Raw genomic sequence first — 11825 nt, 5'->3', positions numbered from 1 at the left:
GGGAGGGCTTCCAGGAAGAGGTGAGCATGAGGACACTTCCTAGGGCTCCAACATCCTCCTGTAATTCTGAGACTGCATCTCTGTGGATGCCAAGAAAAAAAGTGGGTGCCCATGGCAGCAGGGGAGCCCTTGGAAGGGGCCCCCTGAAGCCTGGGAGCCACCACCCGCCTGCCTGGCCAGGATGGGAGCTCAGCAGAAGGTGCTAATTGCTGTTTAGCTCCAAGCTGACTCCTTGCTCTCTTTTTGTCTCTCTCTCTCTCTCTCTCTTTTTTTATTTGAGCCTCTAGAGCACACAGTAAACAGTCATTTGGCTCTTGGGGCCCTGCAAATTGGTGTTTATGGTGCGAAGATGAGGAGGATTTGTCCACCCAAACACAGGCTAGCTGGGAGGGAGGAAGCAGGGGTGGGACATCCCATCCAGGCCCAGCTCAGGGGAGCCTCCTTCAGACTGGGGAGCTGTGGTCTCACAAGCAGGGGACTGTGATTAACCCAAGAGAGCTTCTGGGAAGAGGTGAGGCATCGGCAGCAAAAAGACCTCCTCCAGTGGAAGTTGCAAAGGCTCCACCATACCCTCAGGTGCCCCTGGGGAGTACTGCCCTCCAGACCCAGTTGGGATCAGAGCTTCCTGGCTGGGTCCCAGCATGGGTCTCCTTCCAACAGCACACCTCACCTGCCCACCCAGCGGCCAGCTGCAGAATTACAAACTGGAATGCCGAGGCCCGGCCTCCTGGCAGGAGCAGGAAACACGGAAGTCCAGGCGCAGGCATATGGGCTGGATGTGTGGCTGAGAAAAGTGGATTTCCCCAGGTGTCTCCCCTTCATTCACGAGCCTGAGGTGGGCAGACCATGCCCCAGAGCCAGTGCCCAGGCTCCTGTTTTCTTCTGCTGCCCAAACACCCCACCATAGCAGAAGGCCAAGAGGCCAGACTGGCATTGCCCTCTCCCCACTCCATTCAAGGCCTGGCATGAAGCACCTGCCCTGCAGTGCCACTCCTCATTGGAGCAGGCAGCACCAACACCAAAGGCTGGGGAGGATGTGGGATGCTGGACATCAGGAGAATGCAGGAGGGGCAGTGTTAGCAAGTAGTGTAGACCAGAGTGTACAGGGCATGTAGAAGAATGGATAGTGTAGACAGGGTAGTGCAGAGGAATAGCACAGGCGGGATAGTGTAGGGGGATAGTGTGGGGGGATAGTGTAGGGGGGATAGTGTAGGGGGGATAGTGTAGGGAGAATAGCGTGGGGCATACTGTAGGGGATAGTGTAGGAGGATAGCATAAGGGGGATAGCATAGGGGGATAGTGTAGAGGGATAGTGTAGGGGGAATAGCATAGGGGGATAGTGTAAAGGGATAATGTAGGGGGTAGTGTAGGGGGATAGCATAGGGGGATAGAGTAGGGATATAGTATAGAGGAATAGTGTACGGGGAATAGCATAGGGGTATAGTGTAGGGGGATAATGTCAGGGGGATAGCATTGGGGAAATAGCGTGAGGGATAGCGTAGGGGGGCTAGCGTAAGGGGATAGTGTAGGTGGACAGTGTAGGGGGATAGTGTAGGGGACAGTGTAGGGGGATACTGTAGGAGGATAGTGTAGGAGGGATAGTGTAGGAGGATAGCATATAGGGATAGTGTAGGGGGGACAGTGTAGGGGGATAGTGTAAAGGGGATAGTGTAGGGGGATAGCGTAGGAGGGATAGTGTAGGAGGATAGCATATAGAGATAGTGTAGGGGGGATAGTGTAATAGGAACATAGTGTAGGGGGATAGCATGGGGGATAGCCTAAGGGTATAGCGTAGTGGGGATAGCATAGGGGGATAGAGTAGTGGGGACAGCATAGGTGGATAGCATAGAGGGATATCGTTGGGGGATAATGTAGGGGGATAGTGTTGGGCGATAATGTAGGGGGATACTGTGGGAGGAACAGTGTAGGGGGAATAGTGTAGGAGGGATAGTGTAGAGGGGATAGTGTAGGCAGATAGTGTAGGGGGATAGCATAAGGGGATAGAATAGGGGGATAGCGTAGGGGGGATAGCATGGGGATATCATGGGGGATAATGTAGGGGGATAGTGTGGGGGGAATAGTGTAGAGGGATAGTGTAGGGGGGATAGCTTAGGGGGATAGAGTGGGGGAGAGTGTAGGGAGATAGTGTAAGGGGAATACAGTAGAAGGATAGGGTAGGGGGATAGCATAGGGGAGATAGCGTAGGGGGACAGCATAGTGGTGATAGCATAGGGGGATAAGGGATAGCGTAGGGGGATAGTGTACAGGGATAGTGTAGGGGGGATAGATTAAGGGAATAGAGTAGAAGGATAGGGTAGGGGGATAGTGTAGGAGGGATACTGTAGGAGGGATAGCGTAGAGGGTAGTGTAGCGGGGATAGTGTAGGTGGATAGTGAAGGGGTAATAGCGTTGGGGGATGGCGTAGCAAGGATAGCGTAAGGGGATAGCATAAGGGATGGTGTAGGGAGAGAGCGTAGGGAGGATAGCATGGGGGATAGTGTAGAAGAAAACCGTAGGGGGATAGAGTAGGGGAGATAGCATAGGAGGATAGTATCGGGGTATAGTGTAGGGGGATAGCGCAGTAGGGATACCATAGGGGGATAAGGTAAGGGATAGTGTAGAGGCATAGCGTAGGGGGAATAGTGTAGAGAGAATAGCGTAGGGGGGATAGTGTAGGGGAATAGTATGGGGGGACAGTGTATGGGGAGAGGGTAGGAGGATAGTGTAGGGTACCATGTAGAGGAATAGTGTAGAAGGAGAGTGTGGGGGGTAGCATTGGAGGATAGTGTAGGGAGGATAGTGCAGAGGGATTGTGTGGAGGGACAGCATAGGGGGATAGCATTGGGTCATAGTGTAGTGGGATAGTGAAGGGAGGATAGTGTTGAGGGAGAGTGTGGGGGATAGTGTCGAGAAGATAGTGTAGGGGGATAGTGTAGGGGAGAACGTAGGGAGGAGAGTGTAGGGGATAAAGTAGGGGGATAGTGCAAGGGAAAACTGCACGGGGATGGTACGGGGGATTGTGTAGGGGGATAGCATGGGGGGTAGCAGAGAGGGGATAGTGTCGGGGGAATAGTGTAGGGGAAGAGTGTAGGGGGGATAGTGTAGGGGAAGAGTGTGGGGGGGATGGCGTATGGGATACTGTAGGGGGATAGTATACAGGGAGAGTGTAGGGAGATAGCACAGTGGGAGAGTGTGGGGGGATAGGGTAGGGGGATAGTGTAGGGGAGATAATGTAGGATACAGTGTAGGGGAATAGTGTACTAGGATAGTGTAGGGGGATAGCGTACGCGGAGAGTGTAGGGGGAATAGAGTAGGGGGATAGTGTGGGGGGATAGTGTAGCGGGATAGCATAGGGGGACAGTGTCGGGGGGATAGAGTAGTGGGATAGCATAGGGGGTAGCATGGGGGACAACAAAGGGGATAGCGTAGGGGAGATAGCATAGGGGTATAGTGCAGGGGTATAGCATAGTGGGGACAGTGTAGGGGATAACGTATGGGGGATAGAGTAGGGGGAATAGCATGGGGGCATACCATAGTGTAGGGGGATAGCGTAGGGGGATAGCATAGGGGGGTAGTATAGGGAGATAGTGTAGGAGGGATAGTGTAGGGTGATAGTGTAGGGGGAGAATGTAGGGTGATATAGCAGGAGGAATAGTGTTGGGGATAGTGTAGGGTGATAGTATAGAGGGATAGCATATGGGAGAGAGTGTAGGAGGATAGTGTAGGGCGATAGTGTAGAGGGATGGTGTAGGGGGATAGTGTAGGGAGGGGTAGTGTAGGGGGGATAGTGTAAGGGGAGAGTGTAGGGTGATATTGCAGAAGCAATAGTGTAGGGTATAGTGTAAGGGGATGGTGTGGGGGAGAGTGTGGGTGATAGTGTAGGGGGTAGTGTAGGGGAGTAGTGTAGGGGATAGTGTAGGGCAATAGTGTAGTAGGGTGATATTGCCAGGGTGATAGTGTAGGGTATCATGTAGGGGATGCTGTAGAGGGATAGTGTGGGGGGATAGTGTAGAATGATAGAGTAGGGGGGATAGTGTACGTGGGAGAGTACAGGGGGATAGTGTAGGGGAGATAGTGTAGGGCGATAGTGTAGGGTGATATTGCTGAGGCTATAGTGTAGGGGGTGCTGTAGAGGGATACTGTAGTGGGGAGAGTGTAGGAGGGATGGTTTAGGGTGATAGTGTAGAGGGATAGTGTAGGGGAATAGTGGAGGGGAACAGTGCAGGCGGGATACTGTACGGGGATACTATAGGTGGAGAGTGTAGGTGGATAGTGAAGGGGGATAGTGTAGGGCATAGTGTAGGTGGATAGTGTAGGTGATAGTGTAGAGGGATATTGTAGTGGGGATAGTGAAGGGGAATAGTGTAGGGGGACACTACAGGTGGATAGTGAAGGGGGATAGTGTGGGGTATAGTGTAGGTGGATAGTGTAGGGCATAGTGTAGGGGGATAGTGTAGGGGATAGTGCAGGGGTCACAGTGCTGTTGGGGTGTCAAGGCACCGTGCTCAGTGTCCATGATGGTTTGTGTACTTTGTGTCTGGGGCATCACGTGGGGATCCTGCAGACACAGAGTCCTGGTCACCTCCCCGTTTCTGTGTCACTTGGCCTGCCTCAGGTGGAGGGTCAGAGGCCAGTCTGTTCCCTGTTAGTGTGGGCACTTTCCTGGGCTGTGCCTAACCATAGGTGGCTCTGCTCAGGCCATCCTGGTTCAGTGCTGCCTAAAGGTGTGCAGTTGGCCACAACCCACTCTGAGTTGCTTCTTTGCGGGCCGGTCCAGAGTCAGGGAGGAGATCTGGCGTCTGCCTCTGTCCCCTGTTCTGTGGCCTGGGACTGATAAGCAGCCTCCACCTTTATGGCATGAATCCCACCCTGGCCCCTTGGACATCGTGGCCTGCCGTGTAGCACAAGGGGCTTCTCTGGGCTTCCACACCATCAGCCTGGGGTGATGCCTGGCTCCCAGGCTCCAGGCCATGTGCCTAGTCAGCAAATGGGGCCCCTTGACTAGCCCTCAGTGTGACTGCTGTGTGTACCTGCAAGTCCATTGCACCAGTGCATTGGTCGTTTAGATGTTTCCCAGCTGTTGCCAAGGGTTCATTTCTCTCCTGGATCACAAGCACCCCTGCGTGCCAGGTGCACAGGGCCTCCTCCCACCACCTGCCTACTTACTCAGACTCTGTGGAGGCCTCTGGGCCTGGACCACAGCCCTGGGAGGCCCGGATGGGTGCCTAGGCTCTGGGCGAGTGGCTGTCCTGCGGGCCACGGTGACACTCTGTCACCTCCTCATCTATCACCCCCTCCTTTGGGACAGAAGGGGGCCCAGCACTCCCTGACTGCTTAGTTCCTCTTTGTGCTCCTTCTGCTCCAAGGAGTCTGTCTCCCTCACTGCGGCTGAGCCCCAGGGCATACGCTGAGAGGGCAGTGTGACAGCCCTCCCCTGCCCTCCGTGCCAGCCTCCCTTATGGGGCCACCCACCCTCTGCATATTCCTGTGGCACCCAGAACCTTCCACAGCAGCCCTGGCTACTCCCTGCCTCCTGAGAAAGGGGTCTCCCGGGTGTAGGTGTGTAGCTGGGTCTGCAGGTGATGGGCAGTGGAGTGGGAAAGGGCAGGGTCACCGTGCAGTTGCCTGGGAGCCGTGGGCAGCACCCAGACCCCCAAGGTAGGAGTTAGGAGCTGACACAAGTAGGCCAGGACAGGCCAAGGTACTCTGGTGTCCCAGGGCCAGCTTCGCCCTCGCCCTCCCATGGTGGGAACACTGGGGCCCATCAGTTCAGGGTGTCCAGGGGGAGTCTCCTTTTCATTAAGGCCCCAGCAATGAACAAGGTCCCCCACTTAGGCTGGTTGCAGGCTGCAGTGACAGCTATGGGGGCTGGGGGCCCCTGGGGCATGGTTCTGCCCACCCCAGTAGCCCAGGCCTTGGGCACAGGTGGGGCATAGGCAGGCGGGTGCTGGCAGCAGATGCTAGAAAGACAACAATGCCTTCAGCTGGGCTTTTTAATTAACCTCAGTCGCCCCTCCTGAAGGGCCCCAATTAAGAGAAGAATGCACGGTAGAGTGGGGTCATGCTCGGGGCGGGTTTCAATTAAAGCTCTGTGGCCTGGGCAGGAGCGCCCCCGCCTGACTGCCTCCTCCCCTGTTTTTGTGCTGGGCAGCCATGCACCTCCAATGGGTGCTGCAGGCCTCTCCTCCTCCTGCCTGTCAGGACCCAGACCAGCCAGCCCCTCTCTGAGCCACCGTCCAGTCCTGGCATAGTCCCACCCGCCTGCTGGTTCAAGCATTGGCTGAGCGTCTATGGTGTGTCCACAGCAAAGGCAGACAGAAATCACACGAGTAACCATGTCAGATGTGCACATGCCATGAAGAAAGCAGGTGAGAGAGGGACAGAGGGAGACAGAAAGGGCTAGGCCACCATGCCCAGGACAGGAACCTGCAGGAGGCGGACAGGGAATGCATCTGGAGGGTAGGCCCTGTGGACAGGAGCAGGGGCCTGGCTGAGCAGCTGAGGGGTCAGCCTGTGGACATCCACACGCAAGAATGAGAGGGCAGACAGACATGTCTCCCGAGAAGATCTATAAACAGCAGCAGGCACATGGAAAGATGCTCAAAGTCACGAGTCCTTCAGGACACGCAAATCAAAACCACCACGAGACACCAGGTCACCCCATCAGGATGGCAGCTATTAAAGAAACAAACAAAAAAAAGTCACTGGATGCAGTGGCTCTCGCCTATAATCCCAGCTACTCAGGAGGCTGAGGTGGGAGGATCGCCTGAGGCCAGGAATTTGAGATCAGCCTGTGCAACATAGTAGGACACAGTCTGTACAAGAAAAAATATCTTAGTTAGCTGGCATGGTGGTGCGTGCCTACCATCCTAGGTATTCAAGAGGTTGAGGTGGGAGAATCACTTGAGCCCAGGAGGCGGAGGCTGTAGTGAGCTAAAATCATGCCACTGTACTCCAGCCTGGGTGACAGAGCAAGACCCTGTTTCAAAAAATTTAAATTCTTTTTAAAAGGTTAAAATGGTAAGTCCTATGTTATGGGTGTTTTACCACAATTTTTAAAATGAGAAAAATTTGAGGACAGAGGGCTGTGGGTATGGGGGGTTTTCAGCCGCACTCAGCAGAACAGGGGCTGTGTGGGGCTTCTGTGCAGGGACCCACACCAGGGGCCTGGCTCCCCACAAGACCCCCAGCCTCACACAATGTGGTGTGCCCCAGGACTGGGAGCCACACATTCACGGGTCCCACCACAAGAGCACATGCGCCCAAGAATAGCAGCTGGACAGGGCTAGCACGCAGGCATGTGTGTCCTGCTTTGTTCAGGGCATCTTTGCATTAATCACCACTGCAGGACCAACATTCTCCACAACTGGCTTCCTTTAGAAACACCTGTCCTTGGGAGCAATGAATGAAGGAAGCGTCTCCTCCAGGGTCACCATGAGCACTCTCCTCTGCCCAAGCCACGCCCCCTGGCCAGCCCCGACTCTCTCTCTCAAATCTGTGCGCCAAGGACTCCCTCCCCAACAAGGCTTGTGCTGGGGGATCCCTTTGGTTCTTCTGGGGATTCGGGATACAGTGTGCCCAGGAAGGGAGTAGTCTGATCCTAGTAGCCAGAGTCACTGTGGCAACAGGTGACATCAAAGCCCAGCAGCCCTGAGCCTTACATGGGACCCAACCTGCTCTCAAACTGACCCATGGGAGAGATACATGCTTGGCTGGGCAGGTCAGGTGGCTGCCTGCAGAAAACTCATGACCCTGAGGCTGTGTGGGCAGACACTCCATGCAGGGGTGCAAATAGGATCATCTGAGGAACCCCAGTGCTTTTAGCCCCAGGTATTTGACTCTCCCAGCCTTGGCACCAGACATGAGGGAAGGAGGTGTACTGGCATCACAGGGTGGCCACAGCAAGTTACCACAACCTGGGTGGCTCACAGCAGCAAGGGAGTTATTTCCTCGCAGCTCTGCAACCAGAAACCCCACATTGAAGTGTCCCGGGCATACTGTCTCCAAAGGTTCTGGGGAGGACCCTGCACAGCTTCCTCCAGCTCCTGGTGGCTCAGGTGCCTCAGGCGCATGGCCACACACTCCAGTTTCTGCCCTGTCCTCTCACGGCTGGTTCCCCATCTGTGCATCTCAGATCCCCCTCCCCTTTCTCTTAGATGATCACCTGTCACGGGTCCAGGGCCCACCTTAATTCAGGATGCCCTGGTCTCAACGTCACTCATTGAGGACGTCTGCCAAGATCCTGGTTCCACAGGAGGTCCTGCTCCAAGGCTCCAGCTGGACGTGAAGGGGGGTGCCCAACCTACCCCACCACAAAGCCTTCGAGGTAAACCCAGGCACTGACACCTCAGTTGAGACCTTAAGCAGAACCAGGTTGCCATGGAGCCCAGGGTCCTACTTCCCAAGAACTGTGAGAGACGAATCTATGTGGACTGCCGTTTTAAACCACTAACGTTTGCTGGAATTTGTCACCAAGCCTTGGACCACATACTGGGACCAACAGTTCCCCTCTCCCCAAACAAGACACGGGCTGTTCAGAATCCAGTGCCTTTGCTGCGGACTGCTGTGTCCTCTGGGTCCTGTCTGCCCTATGTGGAACAAGATCTATTTGGTTTTTTGTTCTTTTTTTGTTGGAGACAGAGACTCGCTGTCACCCAGGCTAGAGTGCAGTGGCATGATCAAGGCTCACTGCAGCCTCGAACTCCTGACCTCAAGTGATCCTCCCACCTCAGCCTCCTGAGTAGCTGGGAATATATATACACCACGACACCCAGCTAAGTTTTTAATGTTTTGTAGAGACGGGGTCTCACTGCGTTGCCCATGCTGGTCTCAAATTCCTGAGCTCAAGTGATCCTCCTGTCTCAGCCTCTCAATGTGCTGGGATTACAGGCTGAGCCACCATGCCTGGCCACTTTGATTTTAGTGTCCTTCTCTGGGGTGGTGAAAAGTTGACCACCCTACAGGAGTCCCCAATATCGTCCTGAGACATTACTGCTCCGTGCAGCCCCCAAGCTGGGGAGGTCACACACAGGGTGAGTCTGTGATGCATCTTGGAGACAAGGCCCCCAGCCCAGGCGTACCCCTCCTGCTAGCCTCTGCCTAGAAGCTTGGAAGGTGGAGAGGAAGCCCTGAAAGAGAGGTATAGACTCCAGTCCCCTAAAACCTGGAGGTGGGTCTCAAAAGTTAACAGCTTTACCCAAGGGGAGCCCAGCAGGCACCTTCACAATGTGCCTCTCCCTTTCCCCCATCCCTGGGAGCTGGCCCCTTTCTCACTCCCCACCCCACCACCTCATGGGAATGTCACCCAGGGGTTGCCATGGTCCCATGCCCTGGTCAGCCACCTGCTGGTGTCCTCATCACACCTCCATGTGGAACCTCTCTCACACCCACCTACAGGCCTCAGCCAGATGAGACTCCTGCCCCTTCACCCACACTGCCCTTCCCAAACGGGGCACACTCAGTCATTCTCTAAGGACAAAGGGAACCCCCCCAACCAGCTTTCCTCACCAACACATCTCTCCCATCTCTGACTTCCTGCCACATAAGGCTCGCCTTAAACAAGCCTTACTTGATGCCAACATCCCCTGACAAGCAGAGCCTTTTGTCAAAAGTCTGCTTAGCCTCTTGTGTGCCCACAGCAATGTGGTAGCTCACTGCCAAGATGCTTCTACATTTGGAGCTGCAATCTGTTCTTCTGTGTTGGCCCCGGCCACTAGGCTGGCTGTGTCCCCTGCCACAGACACCCTGTCTGTCCCCCAGTCCCTGGTTGCCCCCAGAGAGCTCTGACTCAAAAAGGCCCTAGAGTAAAATAGCTCCACACCTTCAGCTATGTCTTTTCAAATCCCTGGGGCAGCACCCAGTTCATTCCCAGGGCTCTGAGCTCAGATACAGGTCTCGACGGTGGCCAAGGAGATCCCAGGCAGGCCCCGAGCTGTGGGGCAAAGTTAGTCACTTTACAGAATCCCAGGTTCTGACGTCCAGCCTGGAAGTAGACGGGAAAGATCCCTCTCCCCAGGATTCCCCCGGGGTCTCAAGGCTCAAATGGCCATTATCATGCCACTCTACTCCATCTGGGGTGACAGAAGGAAGGAGGGAGGGAGGGAAGGAGGGAAGGAAGGCAAGGTATTAGGGTGGGGAGTTGGCAGGCAGACAACTTGCCAAAGTCCCACGGGCAGAAGGGAGTGTCTGAAAGTAGGCAGAGGCCCACAGTCAGGGCCACTATCTGAGTCCAGGACAGGGAGAAGGCTCATGTGTGCAGGCAGGCACCACTCTAGCCAAGTGGGGTTTCACCAATGCCTAAGATAAGTGATGCACGGGACTGGAGAAATGGCGTCATCAGACACTTTAAGACTTGTGGCATGTCACTTTGGGGATGCCATGTATTTTGTTATCCTGATGGCAGGAGTGGATCAGTACGTGTACCCAGAGTCAGAACTACTTTTGTTATTAGCACCTGAAATGTTAAAACCAGGCCACCTCTGTCACTTCAGTTGATCAGGGAGTTTAAACAGTATTTCCAGCCGGGCGTGGTAGTGCCCCCCTGTACTGCCAGCACTTTGGGAGGCTGGGTTAGGAAGGTCACTTTCCCAGAAATTCAAGACCAGCCCAAGCAACAAAGCAATACCTTGTCTTTAAAAATAAAAAAGAGAAAAATATCTTTACAGATTTCATGCAACAGCTCTGAGATGAAAAGTTCTGATATTTCAGCAACAAAAACCACAGGTACTGCTAATACTCCTTTTTGGGAATGCTGCTTGCATTCAAGATGGGAGGAAATGCTAAATGTCACTCAGAGGTTAAGAAGAGCCAAGATGTGTTTTTCTGCAACCCCTCCCCAGGGTGCTCACCTCACTGGCTCCCCATTTGTCCCCCTAGGCATGATAAGAGGCTGGAACCAGACAGAAAACAGTCCTTGCCCTGAGAAGCCAGCCTGCCTGGGAAAACAAGGTCCCCTGAGAGCTAGTTCAGAGGAGGGGCATGTGCAGCTCTAGGCTTTCATCTGAGGTTTGGAGGGCTGGCATGAGATGGGGAAACTGAGGCTGGAGTATTAGGGGAAACAGGTGATGCTTCAAAAGGACCAGAAGTCAGAGGAATATGAGCTAACTCCCTGGAGTTCACGGAACTCAACTGTAATTTCCTAAGCCACTATGTAGTGCAGGCAATCCCCTGGAACTCCCACCACTGGCCACCAGCTTCCCAAATGACCCCAGACCCCAGCCCAGGCTCAGAAGGCAGGGCAGGGCCACCCTGAGCTGGGAGGTGGGGGCCTCTCCCAGGGCCCATGCAGTCAGAACAGCCATAATAATTCCTGTGGCATGCTCCAGGTCCTGTAGTGTGACCAGCCAGAGGGTAGGCTTTGGGTAGGGGTCTGGAGGAGAAGGAAACAGGGCCAGGCAGAGGGGACAGCAAGGTCCTATCCCCACCTCACCCCCCAGAGAAGTCTTTAAGGGTATGAATTCTTCCTGCTACAGGTCTTAGAGGTTGAGTGTTTGGACTAAGCCCTGAGTGTGAGGAGAAAGTACTGATTTTGGTGGAGGCAGTGCCACCCCGCAAAATGCCCTGGCATCTTGCAGTGTGATTCTCCAGCTTTAGTCCATCTATAGTCTCCCAACAGAGAGAGCCGGCAGAGCAACCATGTGGGAGACAGAGTGGGGCAGGAAATCCAGAGAGGAGAACTCTGTCTTGGGATGCCTGGTGTAGTAGTGAGCTGCCCATCACTGGAGGAATCCAAGATAACATTGCAGTCTGCAGAGGCACCAAAGCGCTTGTTCCCCAAGAGGGAGGGCAGGGCTGGGGAAAGACTAAAGGTGTTGGCAATAAGCAGA

Source organism: Chlorocebus sabaeus, chromosome 25 (genome assembly GCF_047675955.1).
Source record: "Chlorocebus sabaeus isolate Y175 chromosome 25, mChlSab1.0.hap1, whole genome shotgun sequence".
Classification (NCBI taxonomy): domain Eukaryota; kingdom Metazoa; phylum Chordata; class Mammalia; order Primates; family Cercopithecidae; genus Chlorocebus; species Chlorocebus sabaeus.
The sequence above is the reverse complement of the archived record's forward strand: the minus strand, read 5'-3'. Positions refer to the sequence as shown.